The sequence below is a fragment of the Sapajus apella genome, unplaced genomic scaffold (genome assembly GCF_009761245.1).
Source record: "Sapajus apella isolate SASKATOON/1434 unplaced genomic scaffold, GSC_monkey_1.0 scaffold6, whole genome shotgun sequence".
In the NCBI taxonomy this organism is placed as follows: domain Eukaryota; kingdom Metazoa; phylum Chordata; class Mammalia; order Primates; family Cebidae; genus Sapajus; species Sapajus apella.
The window spans coordinates 45,834,214-45,860,039 of NW_022436946.1; positions in this window are offsets into that span (position 1 = coordinate 45,834,214).

The window sequence follows — 25,826 nt, forward strand, 5'->3', positions numbered from 1 at the left end:
ATCCTCTCCAGCATCTGTTGTTTCCTGAATTTTTAGTGATCGTCATTCTAACTGGTGTGAGATGATATTTAATTGTGGTTTTGATTTGCATTACTCTAATGACCAGTAATGATGAGCTTTTTTTTTCTGTTTGTTGGCCGCATAAATATCTCCTTTTGAGATATGTCTGTTCATATCATTTGCCCACTATTTGATGGGTTTGTTGGTTTTTTTCTTGTACATTTGTTTAAGTTCCTTGTAGATGTTAGATATTAGCCCTTTGTCAGATGGAAATATTGCCAAATATTGCCAAAATTTTCTTCCATTCTGTAGGATGCCTGTTCACTCTGATGATAGTTTCTTTTGCTCTGCAGAAACTCTTTAATTAGATCCCATTTGTCTATTTGGCTTATGTTGTCATTGTTTTTGGTGTTTTAGTCATGACGTCTTTGGCCATGCCTATGCCCTAAATGGTATTGCCTAGGTTTTCTTCTAGGGTTTTTATGTTTAGGTCTTTTGTATATGTCTTAGTCCATCTTAAGTTAATTTTTGAATAAAGTGTAACAAATAGGTCCAGTTTCAGTTTTCTGCATATGGCTAGCCAGTTTTCCCAACACCATTTATTAAATAGGGAATCCTTTCCCCATTTCTTGTTTTTCTCAGGTTTGTCAAAAATCAGATGACTATAGATGTGAGGCATTATTTCTGAGGCCTGTGTTCTGTTCCATTGGTCTATATATCTGTTTTGGTAGCAGTACCATGCGGTTTTGCTTACTGTTGCCTTGCAGTATAGTTTGAAGTCATATAACATGATGCCTCCAAACTTCATTCTTTTTTCTTAGCATAGTAGATATGTTCCATCAATACCTAGTCTATTGAGAGTTTTTAGCATGAAGGGTTATTGAATCTTATCAAAGTCCCTTCCTCAATCTGTAGAGATAATCGTGGTTTTTGTTATTGGTTCTGTTTATGTGATGGATTATGTTTATTGATTTGTGTATGTTGAATCAGCCTTGCATTCCAGGGATGATGCCAACTTGACTGTGGTGGATAAGCTTTTTGATGTGTTACGGGACTTGGTTTGCCAGTATTTTATTGAGGGTTTTCACATTGATGTTTATCAGGGATATTAGCTTGAAATTTCCTTTTTTTATAGCATGTCTTTCAGGTTTTGCTATCAGTATGATGCTGGTCTCATAAAATGAGTCAGGGAGGTGTCTCTCTTTTTCTTTTGTTTGGAATAGTTTCAGAAGGAATGGTACCAGCTCTCTCACCTGTAGTTCTTTCTACATGTTGCTTCAGGTCCACCTCCAAAAACACATTTTGTGTGCATGCATATAATCTCCAGATTAGACTCATTTGTTACAACTGAATTTTCATTTTACAGCTCTGTAAAGCTTAATGGGATATTTATTGCAGTTATTCTGTCCTTGTATCAGCACTGTATTTAGATATATAGAAGACAGATAACTTTTTATTTTATTTTTTAGCTTGATATGTTTCTGGATAAAGAGGAGACAAAGCTGAATTTAGATACAGTTTGGATCACAAGATCCTAGATTTCAAGCCTGATGCCACAATTGAATGAGAATTTCAGGTCTTGAAATATGGGTGAGCATATTTTGCATATAAGGGGATAAATAGTAATGGCCAGAGGACAGAATGTTAGATTACAAATATTGCCACAACAGTTTGTGTCACATCTCAAATCTCAAACAAAAGTGAATCTAATTCTACATCCTTTGAATCTAGGTTGGCATTGGAGTAATGTGGTTTGGCCAAGAAAATGTGACAGAAATGAAGTTATGTGTGCTCTGAACCTAGGCCTCCAGAAGGCTTGGACCTTCCTTCTTTCTTCTTGAGACTCTATAATGTTTGAATAAGCCCAGAGCAGTCTACTAGAGGATTAGAGAATATGTGGAACACAATAAGTTATTTAGAAGGAGCAATGCTACCACCTCCTCCATCTAGCCAACCCCAGCTGTCCTGGGAGATAATAGTGGACCCATGAATGGAATCAAACAAGACAAATTGAAGAATCATCCAGTTGAGTCAGACCAAGTTGCCAACCCACAGAAACATGAGCTATGGCTGTTGCTTTAAGTCACTAAATTTTAGGTGGTATAGTGTGCAGTAAACTCTGATGAGCTGGGTAAAACACATTGAAAAAATCAAAATTGCAATGGACCTATCACTTACGATTCTAGAAAATACATAGAGCATGTGAAACCTTTTTAACTTCAGGGTCACTAATAACTACCTTATGGGTTACTTGTCCTTTCCTCAGCTTTGAAACAGCTGATCAACTATCGCCTTCTCCTCCTTGATATACTTTCTTTCTTGTCTTTTTAGACATTACATTTTCTTGTTTCTTTCATCTAAATTATATGTTACACACTCTCAGCCTCCTTTGCTGGTCCTTCATCTCCCCCAATTCTAAATTATCTTCCTAATCTCAAGTTCTTCCCTGAGTAACTTCATTCAGTCTCACGATTACTAATAACACATATATGCCAATAACTCTCCAAGTTCCAATGCCAGCCCTGATATTGCTCCTGATCTACATATCTCTATTTCAATATTTAATTGATATTCAAACTCCACACATCTGAAAAATAAAAATTCATTCCTTCAAAACTATCTTCATAGTGTTCTCCATCTCTGTTAATGACAACTTAATTTTTTCAGTCTGAAAAATTTGGAGTCATCCTTAATCTTCCTCTCTTACTTTTATACCTGAATCTGATTCTGCCAGAAACCCTGTTGGCTCTTGAACCAAAATTTTGCCAGAAACAGACCATTTCTCATTATCTCACCCTAACCTCTACCCTTTTAGTTGAAGCCTTCATCATCCTTTGCCTAATTACTGATGTAGCCTCACAATTCTCCCTGATTCTAATCTTACTTTCAAGAGCAGCCAGTTGATGCTTTCAAAAGAGAAGATCACTTTACTCTTCAATTCCAACTTTTGAAATCATTGTCGATCTTACTCAGAGTAAAAACCCATCTCAACCAGGATCAAAGCCTGATATTATCTGGTCCTCCGTGACTTCTCTGACTCATCTTTTTCTACGAATATTCTTGCCTCTCAACTCTATGCACATTAACTTCATTGATTGTTCTTCAAACAGGCAAGGCAAGCAAGCCTTTACTGCAGCTATTACCTGTACCCCTATTTTCCCAGCAAACCTTTTACTTAAAGCTCTCACCTCCATCAAAGCTTTACTTTAATATCATCTCATTGCAGACTACATTGACCACACTTACATCTACAATCTTTTCAGTGCTTTTTTACTACTCTACTTTTTCCAGTTTTTCCTCATAACCAAAATGTAATTTCCACAGAGACAGAGATCTTTGGTTCATGGAAGATATTTGGTGCATAAAGCCAGACCAATATGAAGCATTAGGTATATATTTGTAGGAAATATAAATGAATTTTATTTTTATTCATTATATGTATTTAGTTTTTTTAAATTAAACTTTATATTCTGGAGATTTTCATGGCTTTTAAAAATTCTGTAAGTATTTTAATTAGTACAACTCTAACTATTCAGTGATTATTGGAGTTAAGCTTCACATTATTACCTATAATATGTGAATAAAAATCTTACAAATTAATGCATGTATTAGAATAAATTCAATAAGGAAATTTGATGGATCAGAGGATATGAACATTTTTAAGTCAGATTTTTTTCTAGATGCAAATGTAATTAATGATCAATACTAATTTATTTTAAAAAGTGAAAATTAAATCATAGGTCAATGAACAAATGACAAGTGACTGTTTTGTAGTCTTTCCACAAAATAATAAAACAAGTGCAATCATATGATATCAAAATATATTCCAGAATTTTCATTAAATTCTTCTGACATCTGCATTTCATTGTGGGATATAATGCCTGAATACAATTTAATATGCTGTATAAAATAGGGTGCTGGATTAAAGTTAGAATTCTGTGTTTTCAGTAATTATTTTCATATTAATATATATTTCAGAAATGAAATTAATGTAGTGGTAAAAATTAATAAGATTAATATTTAAAAACCTTTAAAATATATGATTATGTAATGAATTCACCTTTCTCTATATTTTGTATTGGTTATTTTTTTCCTCTGGAAATAAATGCCGTACATTGAAGAATGAATAATTTAGTTTATTAATCAAAATAATAAAATATCTCCTGCCTAAAACAATCCCCTGACAATCTTGAAAATGCAGTCATAACTGGCCATTTTGGCTTTTTAAAAATTGTAAGAAAGACACAAACTATTGCAGAATAAACATGAAAAAACATTTTTAATTCTTCTTATCTACAGTTTTTGTTAATGTACATTTTCTAGGGATTTTCTTTTTTTATGGAAAGCAAACAATTTTGCTTACATAGACCTTTCTTTTAATTTTTAAGACAATGCTGAAAGGTGTTTATGTAAGTATTGGGCTTATTTTTCCATGACAGCTTGATTCACACTGATTTCCTCCCTCAAAAACTTCTTTTGTAACTTTTGTCCGAACTTTAAAGGTAGCAACTCTACATGTTTCCTTCTTCAACACTGACTCAAGCAAAATAGAGTTTGCAAAGGTTGTATGAGATTTTCTTCACCTCTCCTTTTTTATACTCTATTCTTTCTTTGTAGCAAGTCTGTCACTCAGAAACTCTAAAACATCTTTTCAATAAAAATTTTCAGCATAAGTATAAATATAAAAAAGTAATGTTTTTCTTCCAGTATTTGCTATATTAACTTTTCCCTGATTTTTGGATAAAAGATTCTGTTACTTAAAGGGAGAAAAACAGTTTTTATAAAAATATTTTAAGTGAAAATTATTCAATGATCCTAAAATGATGTCATAACACCCCTGTTACTTCTTCATAAATATGAATCCTTCCTGGATATAGAGGTTACATTTCTTCAGATGGGAATTTAAGTGTTATTTGTACAAGTTTTATGTAAGTTCACAGAGAAAGAGAATGTCTTTTTGCCTTTTATGCCTTCAGCATCATGCATAATGGATGGCCATATGTCTACTAATATACATACAAGTAGACAAAAATATTGATACATATTTTTTATTTCTATGGATTAGGAATATCAGAGAGACCATGGCATCTGGTTTGGGTAAACATAATTATAGATACCTCTTTATGTTCATATGCCCAAAAAAGTACAGTTTAACATTTCTATAAAATATTTTATAAAATTGTCATAAAACACAATAATTGAAAGCTTTTTGTAATATAAAATATTTTCATTTTAATAGAAAGAAGAATATGAAATGAGAAAGATTGCTGAACTTCATATAATTTTTTGCCAAAATAGTATTATTTTTAGAAAAGCATTCTTATACTCTTACCATTGATTTCTAAAATCTAGATTTATTTTGCTGAAACTGGGAGGATTTATGACTGCTTCAACCAATAAAATATGGCAGGGTTAGGGCAAGGTGACTTCTCATAAAAGTTTCCACCTAAGTTACTTGATATCTCACTCTGGAAAGAGTCAGCTTCCATGTATAATGTCAGTTTATCCTGAGACAGCATGCTAGGCAGCAGACTTTTTAACTCCAGTCATGTGCGTGAAGCCCTCTTGGATTGTTCAGAACAGCTCATCCACTAGCTGAGTGCCACTACATTGAGATGTGAGGTACTATTGAGACGTGAGGTACTGTTATTTCATTTATGGTGCTATTCCTTGCCTGTATACTTGTTTTCTTTTTTAAATTTTATTTTTGTTTTATAGGTTCTGTGATATTTATGCTTTAAAGAGGTTGCATTTTGATGGGTTTCCAGAATTTATTTCAAGATTTTAAGATTTAGAGCTCCTTTTACCAGTTATCAAATTCTGACTAGGAGAATTTGTGTTCAGTTGGAATTGTTGCAATGTTCAGCTGGAGGTTTCCTTTTCCCTGTGGTCTTTCCCAGTGCCTCTCATAGCTCTCCTCAAGGACCCCTGTGAGACAAGGCAGAAATGGCTTCTCAGGGGACCCAGAAAACCCACAGGTCTTCTCCCGCTTCTTTCTCTACTCCTGTATTTTGCTCAGCTCCCTAAATTGACTGAGCTCCAAGTAAGGTCAGAATTTTCTCCCATGATCTAGACCTTCAGGTACCCCTGTGAGATTGTATGTTTGGGAACAGACAATCCTCCTTTCCCACTTCCACAGTTTGGGCATTCACAGTATTTGTGGTATCTCCCCAGTCCTTCAGGAGCAATTTGCTTCCTTTAGAGGGTGTGTAGGTTCTCTCAGCTTTCCTAATGTATTTTTGCAGTTGTTCCGGAGCAAAAGTTCACAATATGAGTCTCCACACACTGCTCTGTCTCTCCATGTGGGTGCTGCAATATCATCCTGCCTCCCCACTGCCATGATTCCAGGTCTCACTATATATTATATTTTGATACAATTATTTTTATCATATCATCTGTTTTAAATTTATTTTGGCAGAATTTTGAAGCTGTGAATTTTTTTATGCCATATATGGAAAATTACCCAAATGTTTAGTACTTGTCAAATCTGTTAGCCAATCATTCTGTTAGAAAAAAAGTCTGACTGTGTTTCTCAAACCAAATAAAGATGTTAATATACATTCCAGTCACAACTTCCCTAACTTCTGAACTCAAATTCTAAGATAAAGAGATTAGGTATGGAGACACCTCTACCTTTACTGCTTATTAGGATGTTCTCTTGTTTTTGTTTCAAGTTAACTACCTTTAGATGTCATTTATTCTTGGACATGAGGAGCATAGAAAAAGTTGAATTTTCAAGATATTTCTCTGATATATACCCAGATGTTTTCACACTCTGTTGTAATGTGTTTTGTATTCTTTTGTATAATGGCTACTCAAATGCGGCCATAAGAGAAGATACAGAAGAGGTTCAGGAGAACAGTTTATTATACTTACAGGTTCTTGAACCAGGTGTCCTGCCACTTCATCCAAGGCCACCTGAGAAAGGGGAGAGCTTTAGCAAAGGCCATAATGGGAGTTTCTACAGCAAGGTTAAAGCAGGGCAAAGTAGGGAGTTTAGGAGTGACTGGTTTGAGTAATTCCATTTGGCTTTGGATTATAAAGGTATCCTCTATTTCCCTGGAACATGCTTGCAGATTCCCTTGAGAAGACAAGGGCAGAGGAATATTGCCTCCTGGAATATAGGGACAAATAGAGAAGATATGGCTCTGGATTAGTTACCATGCATATCAAAATAATATTCCTGGATGAGCCCTCTGCTATCTCTAAGAATTGATTAGCCTTGGAGAGGCAGTCTTTCTCCAGCTGGAAAGGTTTTATAATATATAGAAAATTAAAAAGATATATACAAACAATACATAAAACCTCAATCTAAGATTCAGGGGTGATAGAGTAACATCATTATTTAGTGAGAGTGGGAGAAGAAGGCTTGTGAAAAGTGGGATGGAAAAAAGAACTAGCTTTATATTTCCAAAAATTGTTGCCACATTCTCAAGCAGAATTTGAAAAAGGGATCCACTGATAAATTGAGAATCTGTAAGGTGATTGGTTTTAAAGTCTTCTTACAAACCTACTCCTTTGAAAATTCAGAGGTAAATCTAGGTCTATAAATATCCTAATTTATAGAACATTGATCTAGAAAACCAAAATATTCCAAGTTTTGGATTGATTTAATATAGTAACTAATGGCATGTAGATAGTTGCCTTATTACTCTGAAGTCCACTGAGTCTATTGTTATGTATCACTTATTAGTTACATCAGTGAAAGAATGAATCCTAAGTAACGTAAAACTGTCCATTATACATATTCAGACTGTAGATTAGTTGTCATCAGTTGCCTTGGAAAGACACAAATTGTTGATAACATCTTTTGTACTTTATTTACATTGTTTAATTTCTTGTAACATGAAGATTATATAATTCTATTAAAATAATTCTATTTTTAAAAGTATATAATGTCAATTACTTCATTGTGCTTTTACTGTTTTTAAAGTCATATAATCAGTCTCAGTTTCACTATGCAGTGAGAGATCTGTCATGTACTTGTCACATTTCCACTCTTATTTCCTGTAATTGCATGATTTGGGCCACCTCATTACCATTTTAGTCCAACATTTAGTCCTAAGACCTTGTCTGTCTTTTTCATCACAATATTGCCAGTAATTAGGATAGTACCTAATTTTTAGGTAGTTTTCAGAAATTATTTGCTCAATGAACCAATAAATTAACAGATGCTTGGCAGAAATTTGTCTTTGATAACTATTACTAAACTTGTCATTTATTTTCCAGATTTTAGTTTGGTTATTATTTACAAGAATATTAATTAGCACCTCTAGAAAACACAATCATATTACCTGAACTCACAAAGAAAAGTAAATAATGGCGTATTGGCCAGGTTAAAGTTTAAGAATTTGCATCAATATCAAAATCTGATAACATTTGACTAACAACAGCCATAATCTAAATCATAATTACAAAATAAACTCTCTAATCCACAAAGCAGCTTTTGTACTTAACCTTTTGAAGAGCCAAATGCCTATAAATATAACAAATTTATTGTTCTTTATGACAATTAAGCTGATTTTTTCACAGTTTATACATTACTTTGATATGCATTATTTTATATTTAAAGAGACAACATCTTTCAGTATCTTTTATTTTTATATTATTTTCATAATTTCAGTACTAGATTCATGTCTACTGAGAAAAATAATACAAATATTTTAGGCAATGAAGTATAAATTTATAAAATTCAAAGATAATCTTATTGAAGACTCAGTGCTCGTATGATTTTATTATTACTATCATTGATCATTTTTATTTATAAATTTTATTATTCCTTTTGAGACTACATTTTTAAACTATTTCTTAATTTTGGATGCATGCATATTTTTCTGTCACATGTTTTAAAGGATTTCATATGCAATTCTTTTTGTACAGATTTTATTTTTTGTATGATTTTATTTCCATTGAATAATTGAATACTTTTTATGAGCTTCTATCTGTTTTTATAACCTGCCTTTTTAGAATAATCACTGAGCAATCTTTTACTTGGCTAAACATAATTTATTTATTACTGTAAATTTGCTGACCTATATTTAATGTACTTGAAAAGATAATTCTTAATTCATTTTGATATCTCCTCTACAATAAATTCTAAATAGCAATTATCATAATAAACACATTGATTACTATTCAAATGTCCTTGGTGAAAAGAGCAGTAAACAAATCCTTTTCTGTGGTGCTCTGCATATGATCTTCTTTGTCCAGCATCTTGAACACCACTCCATCTCTTTTGACATGGGTTGATCCAGAGTGCCTTTGCTAATAATGGCCTGATAATTTATGAGTAGCTGTGGCCAGGCTAGAGAACTATAATTCTATTAATATTTCACTAGCACATCTATATAGTTCAAGGAGACAACAATGCCAGAAGGTAAAATGAAAAGAAAAATGGCTCTGATCATATAATCAAAAAACTGTCACTTTCACTGTTGTCTGAGCTTTTTATCAGAAACTGATACAAAATCGTGAAATAAAACATCCAATCTATTACTGGGTTACTGAGCTGATAGATTTTTGGTTAAACTCCCATATAAAAAGCTGTAGAAATTGTGTTATGCACAGATATTCAAGTGTGCCTTAGTTTATTTAATTCATCTTTATAATAAATTGACGGCAGGTGAAGAAGCTGCCTAGCCACGAGCACTGCTTTTAAACTAGAAGACATGCGAAATTTAGACAGCCGTTGGCATTTGGCAGTGGAATTCTTTTTGAACAAATCAAACCCAGAAGGGCAATATGATAAGATGTCTCATTATGCCAATAAAAATGAATCAATAATTGCTTTATTCTCATTATTAGGTTTTATTGTTTGCTTTCTCTGTTATTGTGCTTTTTAATTTTGGATAAATACTCTAGACAGCAACTAAAAGAAAAATATAATTAATATTTCCAGATTGCCTTTTGTTGGTGTGTGTGTTTTTTTGATAACCTTAGGAAAAATATTATGAGATTTTACAAATTTTGTCTTCAAGTTTTACAGTGATGTTTTGTCTCAGGCTAAGATTACACTTATATTGGACAATTTGATCTATTGCCTGCTTTTTTCCTCCTAAATAGCCATAATTTTGTCCCTTTGCCCTTCATTTTCTTGAGTACATTTCAGTCCTTACCCTTCTGAACAGAGGCAGAAACTGTTGATAATCTTTTCAACATTAATCTCATTTATATTACTAACATTGTACCCTTTCAAATTATTCTTGACTCTCCTGCTTTTGTCTCTGAAATCATGCAGGGGACCTCAGAGTGTGAATCTGCAATCTGAACTTGAAGTGGCTGTGAGGATTTCTGGACTTCAGGTTTATTATTCTTTCTAGAAAAACTGTCTGCCTCTTTTTCTGAATGACATTTCAGTAGTCTTTCGATTACTCAGGATTAATTGCTATTGGAAAAAAAATCTAACATTTTTTTGCTTAAGGCAAATAGTACTCGGCCTTCATTTATTAACAAACATGCTACTATCTATTTCAAGAGACACTAAATGATGAAGTGCATTAAAGTGTATTTAGATTATTCATATAAATTATTTGTAAATCTTTAATTGAATATTTTTCTGGTAGTTTATTAAAATTATTTTTCTATTGTGCTAATTATTATTCAGTACCAAATTATTATACAATGCATTTTTGGTTCTCTTAGCAGTTAGTGTGCCACAAAAAAAAAATTGCTTAGCAAATTTCACATAGTATTGTTAACTGTTTTACTTACTGAAATAGCCAATCTAAGTCAATTAATAAAAAAAAAGTTGGGATTACCTTTCTTCAAATTGATAGCTAGCTTTTCTCTTACCTTTTAATCCTTTATGAACCACAGAAATATTGCTTGTTAAATATATTAAAGAGATGTTATATAGCAGCAGTTTATTTGTTTTCTGAAAATGCAATAATATTTTTAAAATATTATATTTATTTTAATTTCTGTTCTTAAAAAGTCCATGTCTTTAGATCATTTATTAAGTTATCTTAATTAAAAGTTAATTAGTACTTTCCTTTATATTGTTCATTTATTTATAATATGTCTTTATCGTCTACTACCTGCCATTCATTGAGTATGTAATAAATATTGGTTAATAGTGCATTCTCTGAAAACATAATACTAAAGTGTAAATCACTCCCAGCCTATTAATTAGTAAAGTGACTATCACACCTTGCATATGTTACTTAAAAGGGATGCTCATCAGTATATGGGAATGATAATATAACCTTTCTCATTGCGTTGTTGTGTGTACTTAATGGCCTAGAATAAATCCTGACACATAAATTGTATTATTTTTGTAATCGCATTTGCCAGAAGTAAGTGCTAAAGAAGGTAGATGTGGTATTTGATGTCACAAAGTTTACAGTTTATTAAGAATACAGACAAAAAATTAATAAAAACAATAAATCACTAAATGTTAGTATATAGAATAAAAATAAGAGGGAATTGTGATATTATGATGAGGTACCTGGATAAGATACAGACTTTCCCTGATCAGAATCACTTTGGTAGAAGTAAAAATACAATGTCATATATATGACTTGAATCTAGTGGTAAGCCATAAAAGAAAACCAGGGAAAGAGCTTTGTAGTAGAGAAAGAAAAAGGTTACAGCTATGAGAATCTGGAACAGTTTCCTGGAGATGTTAGCAATGAACTGGGTTTCATGGGATTGTCAGATTTTAGATTTGTTTTGTGAATTGAAGAAAAAAACAAAATCAAAAAACTCTAGGCAAAGAGACCAAGGTAGTCAAAGACATCTGTCATTCAGAATGTTTTATATATATAGATAAACTCTTTTATAATAGGTCTGTTTTAAATTTTTTTACTTCCAAAAATAAGAATGAATATCCATACAAAATTGTCCCTGTCTTAGTCTTTTCAGGCTGCTATAGCAAAATACCATATATGGGGTGGTTTACAAACAAAATAAATTTATTTCTCACAATGCTAGAGACTAGGAAATCCAAGATCAAGACAGTGGCAGATCTACGGTTTGCTGAGGGCCTGCTTCCTCCTAAACAGTTGTCTTCTCATGGCAGTATCTCTCTTTTGTTAGAACACTAAGTCCACTCCTATGATCTAATCAACTCCCAAAGACTCCACATCCTAACCATCACCCTGGAAGTGAGGATTTTAACATATGATTTTGGGGGAACATAAAGATTATAGCAGCGTGTCTCATCATATAAAATAATTCCAAAAGTTCCCAAGAAAATGAGATAAAATTGCCTAGCAAAACAAAATATGACATATTAATGGATTTTTAAAAAAATTGCTGGAAATATGTAGCATTATAGTTCTTCAACTGTTATGCTTAGTTGAAGTTGTGCCCTCATAAATTTACTTCTAAGAGTCTTTTTTAGAGGATCATTTATAGTGTGAACTGAGAACCAATGTTGATGTTCAAAACTGCCATCAGCAGGGTGTGGTGGCTCAGGCCTATAATCCCAGCACTTTGGGAGGCACAGGTGTGTGGATCACCTGAGGTCAGGAGTTCCAGACAAGCCTGACCAACATAGTGAAACCCCATCTCTACTAAAAATACAAAAAATTAGCCAGGCGTGGTAGTGGGCGCCTGTAATCCCAGCTACTCAGGAGGCTGAGGCAGGAGAGTCACTTGAACCCGGGAGGCAGAGGTTGCGGTGAGCCGAGATTGCACCATTGCACTCCAGCCTGGGCAATAAGACTGAGACTCTGTCTCAAAAAACAAAACAAAACAAAACAAAAACCCAGCCGTCTATCTGCAATAAGATAAGTACAGAAATTGAGAGTGAGTATGTCACATATTGTGTAAAATTTGACAGGGTAATCTTAGGTCAAAAAATTGGCTTTATATCTTGTGTCTTATTAATTTTTCTAATAACTTACTTTTAATGCCTGCTTTAGATGAGAAATTGAGACAATACCAACAAAAAACCCTATATCTTCACCACTGCAAGTTTGAAAATACTGAAATAAGTTGTTTTAAAAGCTCTCCCTTGTATTGTACAGGAAGTGACTATTATTATAGTTGTTATTTATACTGACTTTGCCATAAACTGAGCTGGCTCTGGGCTGACACTTTGAGCTTGAGGTGGTGCTGAGAACAGAAAATGGAAACTAGGAGAATGATAGTCATTGGGTGCTATGTTAGATGGGTTATTTCTAAACTCAGTTTCTCAGAGAAATTAGTAAAATGCCATGCAACCTACAGATGCTTAAGTAAAGATCAAGTGACATACAGTAAATTTACTTTATACATCATAAGTGTGTATAGAAACAGAAATAATAATTCTTGAAGAGGTAACAAATCTATTCCTGACTATTCCTGGATAAGTTCTGAACTTGCAAGGCTGAGGCCAGATCCTGAATCCATCACAGTTGCACTAAATATAAAGATAGCCTTTCAAATGACCTATGAGCTGTTACAGACAAAATTTTGTTAGACTACAGTTTGAGGGTAAAATTAACTGTTCCTCCTCTTTTGAGAGTTTATAATTACAAACTGTTTACCTGTGAATTATCAGGAGTCACAGAGAAGAACCCTTACATTTCTTGCCAAAAGTAATTTAGATGCCAGAATCTTACTTTTAGAGACTGGCAAGCTGCAACTAGACTTATCTGTGACCTTGAAGGTGAAATAAGAGATCCACTGGAAGATCCCAGAGAAAGGCTGATTTGGGGAACCAGGATTTAAAGCAATTTCAGTATATTAACTATTAATCCCAAATTTGTTGATATCTAAATAAAAGCTTCACAGATTCAACAGAGCCATTTCAGAAAATGTGTGTTATCTCATCTTAGGATTCAACAACTGGCAAAAGTGCAAACAGCTTAAATAAAGCTTGTTGTACTATTATCTTCAGAAAATACCCTCTAGAGATACAATGATTGGGGCCCTACTCACATGAACATTCTTGACGCCTCATATAGCTTGGATCTGTGTCCCCACTCAAATTCATGTTGAATTGCAATTCCTAGTATTGGAGTTGGGTTCTGGTGGGAGGTGATTGAATCATGGGGGCAGATTTCTGATGTATGATTTAGTATCATCCCCTTGTTACTGACCTTGTGATAATGAGTAAGTTCTCAGGAGAACTGGGCATTTAAAAGTGTGTGACATCTCCCCTGCTCTCTTGCTCCTGCTTTGGTCATGTGACATGCTTACTCTCTCTTTCCTTCCTCCGTGTTTGTAAGTTTCCTGAAGCCTCCTGAGAAACCTCCCAAGAAGCTGAGCAGATGCCGGGATCATGCTTCCTATATAACTGGAAGAACTGTGAGCCAACTAAACTTATTTTCTATATAAATTATCAGTCTCAGGTATTTCTTTACAGCAGTGTGAGAACAGTCTAATACATGCCTATGCATCATACATTGTTGTACTGGAGAATATTTTACACTTTGATTTTAAAAAATGTTATATAGTTTACAGTGAGTGGTGTAATAGTGATAAAGATTCATCTTAAGCACTATTTAAAAATACAAAAAAAAAATTTCTCTTTCTGCCTTCATATTCAACCAAATCTCCTTTAGGCTCTCAGAGATGAGAGCAATGGCAAATGAGAAAAGCCTAGGACATACCTTTGATTTAAGACACAGATGCTGCCTAGGAATGTGCTTGGGAAGCAAGAGTTATTATACCAAGGGAGCCAGTGGGCTTTATGTGGGAAACAGAGTGATAAACTGACCAAGAAACCTCTGAAAAGAAAGTTTGCTTTTCTAGAGCAGACAAAGAGGAGGAATATTCTAAAACAGAAAATTTTAGCAGAAAAAGAACTATAACACTCATCATTAGAACCCCGACCTACAATCTTATTCTAATTTCTTTTAATTTATAGCAATTTATCTGAATTAATTTTGTTACACATTACTTAAGTTTTCAATAACCTGAAAATGATAGTAATCTTGATAGTTTGGACTATTTCTGTTGGGTATAAATATTTGCCTATATATAGCAAGCAGAGAAGCACATTCACAGGAAGCAATATTACCTTGATTTTAATAAGAATAAGAATTTTATATAAAATAAGTAAGTAGTAAAAAACATTTATGCTTCTGTCTGAAGTCAAAAGTCTTTGTCTTCAAATAATATAGTGAACCTGGTTTACATGAGCAAATAAATAAAATTTTTGGAGAAAAGCCAGAGTATCTTGTCTTGCAGAGAAGTGGAAGAGAGTAGTTATCATGCAAAGTCCATCGAAAATGTCCACCAGTTTCAATCTCTGCGAAAAGTTTTTTTTTTTTTTTTTTTTAATTTGTTACCGAAATTATAAACTTTTCTGCAAGGAGGAAATTAGTTCCCCTCAAAGTCAATTGCTTTGAAGTATTAAATGAAGGTCTAAGGGTTTGCCATCACAAAGCTCTTGCTCTAGCTTCTTGGACCCCATGCAGTAAGAGGAGATGTGCCAATGCTTTCATCCTGTGCAGTTCAAAGGGTTAGACCCAAGCTTTGCTTGCAATCAGAATTTTACAAAACCTTTTGGAAAGCATTCCTCAGCTTCCATTTTTACCTAGAATTGCATTCAGTGTTTGCCTTTCATCTTGAAATCAAAGAATCTCAAAGGAAATCCAAGCAAATCAGACACTATCCTATGATTTCATCCTCTTCCACTTTTCTAGGCCCGAACTCTCCTCTTATCAAACTCTTGCACCATTTCTCATTTGCAAAACAAGATCCCATGATGAACTCTTGTTGCAAGCATGTACTACATGGTGAGTCAAGTATGGTAAAAAGTCACAAATTTGGATCCTTGCTTGATCAGTTAAAATGTTCTATTACAAGATAAAGAAAATGTTGCTCATCTTTCTTTCTTCAATGTCACTTTCATGTGATAATTACATGAACCTGTTTGTTTTCCAGCTTATTTTTTATGATGCTTTAGCTATGTGTGTGTGTGTGTGTACATGCTTGTGCACGTGTGTGTATGTGTAACACTTTGAATCTAGGAAATTGTCCCTTCTGGATAAGAAAAGCCTTCAAAACACAGATCTATTTTCCCAGGCAGAGGTGTCCTTGCAGTTTCCCAGAGTTGCTTGCTCCTTACAATTAAACTGGCATCATGATTGGCAGTAATAAGCCCGCATTTCATTTGATTCTCAGGATGTAACTTATGGTTGCCTCTGTCAGAGTCTCTTGTCTGTATGTTTCTATCCGTGCTTTGATGTGCTCTGAAGATTAATGCTGATCAATGACATGAATAACAGGGTATACTTGATCATTGATTTTACTTTTTCTCTGGCTGAAAGGTTCTTAAATTGTTTGATTTTGATGATATGGATTTCATCGTAACTCCTTCTGACCACTAGAAATTTGGAACATAATCTACAGACATATGACCTTGGACTTCTTGTCAATGCTTTACCAAGGCCTATGACTCACTACCTTAAATCATTTTGTGGCACACTTTAGGTAGTAAAGGGAAAGAAAATTTAAAAAATAAACACTTTATAGCCTGAGCTTTTCTTAATATGGTTCAAATGAAACTATCATTACTTTTTTCACTTTCTCTTAAAAATTACTCAGTGAATATTATTTTCTCTTCCCTTGAATGAAATGTTAGACAGGTACTATAGCTTTTCTTATCACTCTTGAATAAAAAATATCCTGTAGACATCATCTATTCCAATAATACCCTTAGTGTCTATGGTAATTGTCAAAATGAAAAGTATGTTACAAGTCACATCTTCTTTAGCCTCTTTCAAATTTACTCTAGAAAGCCTGCAGTGAGGTCAGTGAGAATAAGGAACTTCTATTTCCCTACAATGCTTTTGTGTTCCCCCACCCCCAGCTTACCATGACCTAGATTAGGGTTTGACTAGAAGTAGAGAAGAATAAGGGAAATAACACATGACCACTTATATGACTACAGCTGTCTTGTGTACTAGTGCTTGCCAGATGTTGAAAATTCTGTTGCAGAACACTTACGTTTTCTTAGAGATCTCCCCAGGCAGTTTTCAAGAAAAATGCAAGACTGCTTATGACTCCAGCTCTCAGTTTCTGAGAGCTGCAACTTGCAAAATAGAAAACCACAATCACATATTTGTTACTTTACTATGTTAGGTCCATCTCACATAGACCTTCTCGAAGCCCCATTGTTTTCCAGGTGCTGTGTCCTTTATGCAATGACTTTCAATAGACTTACTTGCTTTTGTCATTGGAGGAAGAGTGGTGTGCTCTCCAATGGTCCCTTGGAAGCATTTCATGTGGCCCTTTTGAAGCCTCATTTAACAGACCTGAGGAAAAAAACAGCTATTACCTCCAACCTGTGGGGACTAGGGGAGATGTATCAGTAATTCTACACATTTCTGAGAAACAGTATCTTCTCTTTAACTATCATCCAGAAGTGTTTAGAATCTTTAGATGGATCCTAGATGCTGAAATCAGTGTTAGGCATGCATTTTTGCAAGTTGTGTATCAGTGGTATAGCAGGTCTAGGACCTCAGTAAGGGAATGTGAGGTCAACTGAGCATCCCTTGTATTCTGTTCGCCCTTTAAGTTATCACCCAAAATGATGAAGAATCTCATTTTAATAATCAGTCATATGTTATCATTACACATCATGAGTAAATTATTGAAGGGAATTTAATATCAGTGAAAGGAAATAAAAAAATGAGATTTTAGATATCACAATAAAAGCCAAAGAAAGGAAAGAAAGCACAGAGGAAAGGTCTAAGTTTCTGAAAACATGCAGCATAAGGGCAAACATATGATTCCTAAGTCAAACCCATATTTATTAAATTTTAAGTTAGTAAATAAAAAAACTAGAAATAAATTTTTACAATTTTAATAATATTTTAATGCTTATATTTCTAATAGTTTGAAATTCTAAAATAAAGGGGAATATGATTTTAAAAGTTCTTAGAAAATTAAAAATGGTACACAAAAAAATTTTCATAAAAACAAGGAAAATTTAACACGTTTAAAGAGAAATTCACAGTGTTTTTGGATGCCTTCTGATATGTACATGTGGTTTTATTATGCCTTCAATCATATGAATATGATTGAAGTATGACATTGTGGTTTCCCATTTTGCAAGTTATAGTATACTTCAAAAATAGTTTTGGTAAAAGACATTATTTATAATGGCTCTGAAAGTAAATGTTATGAACATTATTATTTGCACATTTATTAGAGCCTTTCCCTGACTGACTAGGATTTGAAGACAATTTTTCAAATAAGAATGAAAACTTTTCTTGAGCAACGGTTTGTAGTTCTTCTTGAGGAGGTCCTTCACTTTCCTTGTTAACTGTCTTCCTAAATATTTGATTCTCTTTATAGTAATTGTGAAAGGTAATTCTTTCATGATTTGGCTCTCTGCTTGTCTGCTGTTGGTATAGAGAAATGCTTGTGACTTTTGCACATTGATTTTGTATCCAGAGACTTTGCTAAAGTTGCTTATCAGCTTAAAAAGCTTTTGGGCTAAGAATAGGGCTTTCTAGATATTGGATCATGTCATCTGCAAACATAGACAGTTTGATTTCCTCTCTTCCTATTTAAATAACCTTTATGTCTTTCTCTTGCCTAATTGCCATGGCCAGAACTTCCAATACTATGTTGAATAAGAGTGGTGAGAGAGGGCATCCTTGTCTAGTGTCAGTTTTCAAGGGAATGCTTCCAGCTTTTGCCATTCAGTATGATATTAGCTGTGTGTTTGCCATAAATGGCTCTTATTATTTGAGGTATGTTCCTTCAATACCTAGTTTATTGAGAGTTTTTAACATGAAGGGATGTTTAATTTTATGGAAGGCCTTTTCTGAATCTATGGAGTTCATCATGTGTTTTTGTCTTTAGTTCTGTTTATGTGATGAATTATGTTTATTGATATGCATGTTTGAACCCCCCTTGCATTCTGGAAATGAAGCCAGCTTGATTGTGGTGGATAAGCTTTTTGATGTGCTGCTGGATTCAGTTTGCCAGTATTTTACTGAAAATTTTTGCATTGATGTTCATCAGGAATATAGGCCTAAGGTTTTCTTTCTTCCTTGTATCTCTGACAAGTTTTGGTATCAGGATGGTGCTGGCCTCATAAAATGAGTCAGGGAGGAGTCTCTCCTTTTAAATTGTTTGATATAGTTTCAAAGAGATGGCACAGCTCCTCTTTTTACCTCTGGAATAATTCAGCTGTAAATCCATCTGACCGTGGGCTTTTTTTTTTTTTTTTTTTTTTAGGCTATTTATTACTTCCTTAACTTTAGAACTCGTATTGGTATATACAGGTTCAGTCTTGGGATACTGTATGCATCCAGGAATTTATTCATTTATTCTAGACTTTCCAGTTTATTTGCATAGAAGTATTTATAGTATTATCTGATGGTTATTGTATTTCTGTGGGGTCAGTGTAAAATCCTTTTTATCGTTTTTTATTGTGACTATTTGATTCTTCTTTTTTTCTTTTTTATTAGTCTAGCTAGCAATCTATCTATTTTATTACTTTTTTGAAAATAGCAGCTCCTGAATTCACTGATTTTTTTGAAGGCTTTTTCATGTCTCTATCTCCTTCAGTTCTGCTCTGATCTTGTTTTTTTCTTGTCTTCTGCTGGCTTTGAGGCTTATTTGCTCTTGGTTTTTAAATTATTTTAGTTGTGATGTTAGGATGTTGATTTGAGATCTTTCTAGCTTTTTGGTGTGGGCACTTAGTGCTATAAATTTCCCTCTTAACACTGCTTTACCTACATCTTAGAGATTCAGGTACATTGCCTTTTTGTTCTCATTAGTTTCAAATAACTTCTTGATTTCTGCCATAATTTTATTATTTACCCAGGAGTCATTCAGAAGCAGGTTGTTCAATTTCATGTATTTGTGTAGTTTTGAGTGAGTTTTTAAATCTTGAATTCTAATTTGATTGCACTGTGGTCTGAGAGACTGGTTGTTATGATACCAGTCCTTTTGCATTTGCTGAGGAGTGGTTTATTTTCAATTACCCAATCAATTTTAGAGTCAGTGTCATGTGGCACTGAGAAGAATATGTATTTTGTTGTTTTGGGGTGGTGAGTTCTGTAGATATCTATCAGATATATACCTAAAGGATTGTAAATATTCCTATTATAAAGACACATGCACACATATATTCATTGCAGCACTATTTACAACAGCAAAGACTTGGAACCAACCCAAATGCCCATCAATGATAGATTGGATAAAGAAAATGTGGTATATATACACCACAGCATACTGTGCAGCCATGTCCTTTGCAGGGACATGGATGAGTTCATGTCCTTTGCAGGGACATGGATAAAGCTGGAAATCATCATTCTCAGCAAACTGAAACAAGAACAGAAAACCAAATACCACGTGTTCTCACTCATAAGTGGGTGTTGAACAGTGAGAACACATGGACCTAGCAAGGAGAACATCACACACTGGGACCTGTTGGGGCATCGTGGGGGGGATAGTGGAGAGATAGCAGGAGGTGGGAGGATTAATGAGGGATAACATTAGGAGAAATACCTACTATATGTGACAGGAGGATGGATGCAGCAAACCACCATGGCATGTCAATACCTATGTAACAATCCTGCATGACCTGCACATGTTCCCCAAAACTTAAAGTATATATATATTTTAAAAAGGTATCTATGAGGTCCACTTGATCCAGAATTGAGATCAAGTTTTGAATATCTTTGTAATTTTTTGGTCTCAATGGTCTATCTAATATTGACAGTGGGGATATCAGGGAAGACACAAACAAATGGAAAGAAATTCCATACTCGTGGATGGGAAGAATCAATATGGTGAAAATGGTCATACTGCCAAAAGTGATTTATAGATTCAGTGCTAAACTACAATTGATATTCTTCACAGAATTAGAAAAAAAAATAATAAAAATGTGTATGGAACCAAAATAGTGCTCGTATATCCAAGGCAATCCTAAGTAAAAAGAACAAAGCTGGAGGCATCACACTACCTGACTTCAAACTATTCTACAAGGTGACAGTAACCAAAACAGCATAGTACGGGTACAAAAACACACACATAGACCAATGGAACAGAATATAGAACTCATTAGTAATACCATACATCTACAACCATCTGATTTTCAACAAAACTGACAAAAACAAGGAACAGGAAATGGAAAAAATTTCCTATTTAATAAACTGTGTTGGGAGAACTGGCTAGCCATATGCAGAAAAATGAAACTGGATCCCTTCCTTATACCTTATACAGAAATTAAGTCAAAATGGATTAAATACTTAAATGTAAAACCTAAAACTATTAGAAGTGTAGAAGAAAATATAGGCAATACCATTCAAGACATAGCCACGGGCAAAGATTTCATAATGAAATCATGAAAAGCATTTGCAACAAAAGCAAAAATTGACAAATGAGATCTAATTAAATTACAGATCTTGTGCACAACAAAAGAAACTATCATCAGAGTGAATAGGCAACCTACAGAGTGGGAGAAAGTTTCTGCAGTCTATGCATCTCGCAAAGGTCTAATATCCAGAATCTACAAGGAACTTAAACAAATTTACCAGAAAAAAAATCCCATTAAAAAGTTGGCAGAAGATATGAACAGACACTTCTCAAAGGAAGACATTTGTATGGCCAACAAAGATATGAAGAGAAGCTCAACAACACTGATCATTAGAGAAATGCAAATCAAAACCACAGTGAGATAGCATCACATGCCAGTCAGCATAGCAATTATTAAAAAGTCAAAAAACAACAGATACTAGCAAGGTTGCAGAGAAATAGGAACACTTTTCCCACTGTTGGTGGGAATATAAATAGTTCAACCATTATGGAAGACAGTGTGGTGATTATTAAAAGATCTACAACAAGAGATACCATTTGGCCCAGCAATCCTATTACTGGATATATTCCCAAAAGAACATAAATCATTCTATTATAAAGATACATGCACATATATGTTCACTGCAGCACTATTCACAATAGCAAAGACATGAAATCAAGCCTAATTCTCACCAATGAAAGACTAGATAAAAAATGGGATACATATACATCATGGAGTACTATGCAGCCCTAAAAGGGAATGATATCATGTCCATTAAGGGGACATGGATGGAGCTGGAAGCTATTATCCTCAGCAAACTAACATGGGAACAGAAAACCAAACACTGCATGTTCTCTCTCACTTACAAGTAGTATCTGAACAATAAGAACACATGGACACAGGGAGAGGAACAATACACACAGAGGCCTGTCTAGGGCTTGGGTAGGGGGAGGGAGAAAATTAGGAAAAAATAGCTAATGCATACTGGGTTTAATACCTAGGGGATAGGTTGATAGTTGCAGCAAACCACCATGGCACATGTTTATCTATGTAACAGATGGGCATATCCTGCACATGTACCCTGGAACTTAAAAATTAAAAAAAAAAAAAAAAAGAAATGAAAAATTGACTTGTAGGTGTTTTTTCAGGGTCTAAACACAAATGTTAAGGTTCATTTGGATCAGCAACCTGAAACAATTCATGGTGATCGGAGGAGAATTTATATTAATGAGTAAGAAATGATTAAGTAGCTTGAGGCCTAAGGATTAAACAGACAGTAACATCACATCCCCTTACTGTGTGTGTGTGTTTTGATACAGATAGTCCTAATAATATACCTTGATTGAAAATACAGACTTAATTATTTTATACAATTTTTCAACTTTTCCTATGTGCTTAAAATTGATGGCAGTCAATCTCAGGAGATGATGATCCAGAGGCATGGCTCAAGCAAGACAATGATTCCAATGGCTGAAACTTGCAAAAAAGAGAAGCTACTGCACAACTTAAAATAAGTAACACTGGTATTGCATAACTGGAAATTAGTATTGCATAACTGGAAATTATCAGTGAGATCTTTGTTAAAAATATAATTGAAGACAAAGGTAGGTGATTTTTAAAAAGCATAATTAAGTAATCTGAAAATAAATTATCAAAATGCCATATCTTAGAAAATATAATTATTGGAAAATCACTATGGAAAATCCTTAAGTAATATCCAAAGGAAATGCAAAAGATAATTGATGTCTTAATCAGTTCAGATTGCTATGAAAAAAGTTCCAAAAACTGGGTGGCTTTTAAAAAACAGAAATGTATCTCTCAAGGTTATGGAGGATGGGAATCTGAGGTAAGGAGTGTGGCTGAGTTCTGGTGGGGTGTCTTCTGGGTCTCTGACTGCCATTTTCCCATTGTATCCTCACATGGCAGAAAGAAAGCAAGAGAGTTACCTGGGGTACCTTCTATAAGGGCACTAATTCCATTCATGAGGACTTCACTATGATGAGCTAATTACTATCCAAAGGCCTCACCTCCTCGTACCATCACATTGGGGTATGGGAGTTCAGCACATGAATTGTAAGGGACATAAACATTCAGTCTGTTTGAATTTAGATTTGAATTGCCTTTGTTTTGTATGACTGAAGAAGATGGATGCTGCAACATTGTAAGCATACTAGGAATTCTGAGAAATCCAAAGGAGGAGCTGCAAACAGAAGGATCAAAAGATTAGAAATGTAATCTTGGGGCAAGGCTTGATGGCGAAAACAAATAAGGACCCTCAAGAACAAGTCCAGTCAGTTTAAACTAATTTGCTTTTCTGATAAGGTTTTACTCTTAGAGATAAAAGGAATAATGCAGGCTATTTGCATCTACTTTTTAAAGCCTTTTGTCAAAGGCCTACACAATATTTTTGGAGAGAAGATAAAAAATATTAAATCTGAGTTTCTTATGCTCTGATTATCTAGAGAGACTTGACTAAATAATGGTGTTATTTGGGAATTATGATACATCTGTCCTGTCATTGTAATCTTAAAACCACAATTTATGCAAACACATGGGTTTGGGAATAAATAAAAGTTCAAAGAATTGAGTTTGGTAAAAGAGTAGAGGTCAAAGTTTTTGACATTTTAGAACACAATGAGAAGAAATTCACAATTTTAGAAGAAATTAAATGAATGCTCTTATATTAAAAAATAGAAAAATGGGCCGGATTCCAGGGCTTTCTCCTGTAATCCCAGCACTTTGGGAGGCCAAGGTAGGTGGTCATAAAGTCAAGAGATCAAGACCAAACTTGCCAACATGATGAAACCCCATTTTACTCAAAGTACAAAAAAAATTAGCTGGGCGTGGTGACATGCGCCTATATTCCCAGCTACTCGGGAGGCTGAGGCAGGAGAATCGCTTGAACCCGGGAGGCAGAGGTTGCAGTGAGCCAAGATCTCACCATTGCACTCCAGCCTGGTGACAGAGAGAGGCTCCATCTCAAAAAAAAAAAAAAAAGAAAAGAAAAATGAAGAATGAAGCTACATATTAGGATTTTAACACTATAGGTGATTTTCCTTTAATTTTAAGCAAGGATTTTAAAGATCTAAAGATAATAAATTAGATGGTGCACTACATAAAATAAAAAATGAGAGCTACACATAGTTTCTATTTTTTTTTTTTGAGACAAGGTCTTGCGTTGTCACCCAGGCTGAAGTGGTGAGTGCAGTGACATGATCATGGTTCACTGCAGCCTTGACCTCCTAGGCTCAAGTGATCCTCCAACTTCAGCCTCCAAGTAGATGAAACTATACACATGTGCCACCATGCCTGGCTAATTTTTTCATTTTTTTGCAGAGATGGGTTTTCACCATGTTGCCATGACTGGTCTCAAACTTCCAGGCTCAAGTGATTCACCCACCTCAGTCTCCCAAACTGTTGGGATTACAGGTGTGGGCCACTTTGTCCTGCCTAGATTATTTTAGAGTCCACTAAGAGATATTTTCGTAAAATGTTTTGAGTATTTATATTTTTAATGTTTTGCTTTTTTAAAATAATATGTTTTAACAAAATGTAAAAATTATTAAAAATTAAGTTCTTAAATCCAGTTTAAATTATCTTAAAAAGTATACCAATAATAAATATCTTTAATGTTCATAGAATTTTGTTATAACAACCTTAATATTAAAAAGAGAATAATAATAAATAAAAGTAAGACTATGAATCTTGCAGATATTTTAAAAACTCTGATAAGAAAAACAATTATTCTTGTGGGTTGAAAGATGATCAGAAGTGCTAAGATGCTGATATTGCAATATTCATTTAACCAATATATGTTTTCTATTTCTTTTATCATAATGAAGTTATCTAACTACCTTCAGGGAATGTTATAAAGATTAATTACTTCATTTTTGTAAGAGTTCATAAAGTTTAATATTATTAAATAAAAAGACAAATGAAAAATTCAAGTACGTGCTATTAAACATTGTCACAAACCCATCTATTATTATTACTTACATGGATGAAGGTTAGCATTTCACTTGCAACTTCCATTAATGTACAGTCAGAAAACATGGCAAACTGTTATTAAAAATTGTAAGAAAATACTATATATATTCTGTGCATAAAATTTTTATGAGGGTTTTAATTAAACCTTGATGAGCCCCATTCTTTAACACTTTCCTTCTTATCAGTGACACTGTACTTTTCATCTTTTCCTAGCTCTCTGACCCTTTTTATATTCATCTTCCTAAAAAGGTATTTCTCAGTATTATAACATTTTAAGTTTATCTAAGACTGTATTCTTTTTGGTATATCAGTTGTCATCCTTCTTTACGAACTTCAAAATCTATGTTGTTAGCATGTCCACAAAAACCAATATATAACATATATAAATTATTGCACTTGTATTAGAATATTTGTCACAACCTATCTCTATAGGAATTGTTATTTGGAGTAAACAGATACATATCAAACTGTGGACTTCAGAAAAACAAAAATGTTTCATGCTTATAGCTGAAATATTAGTCAAACTTATGAAAGAATATAAATAACTCTTTATCTGAGGTTTATAGAAAACAAAATGCTCTTTTGGGCAGCATTTTGTTTTCTAAAAACAAGCATTCAAAATTATGACATCTCCACAAGGTGT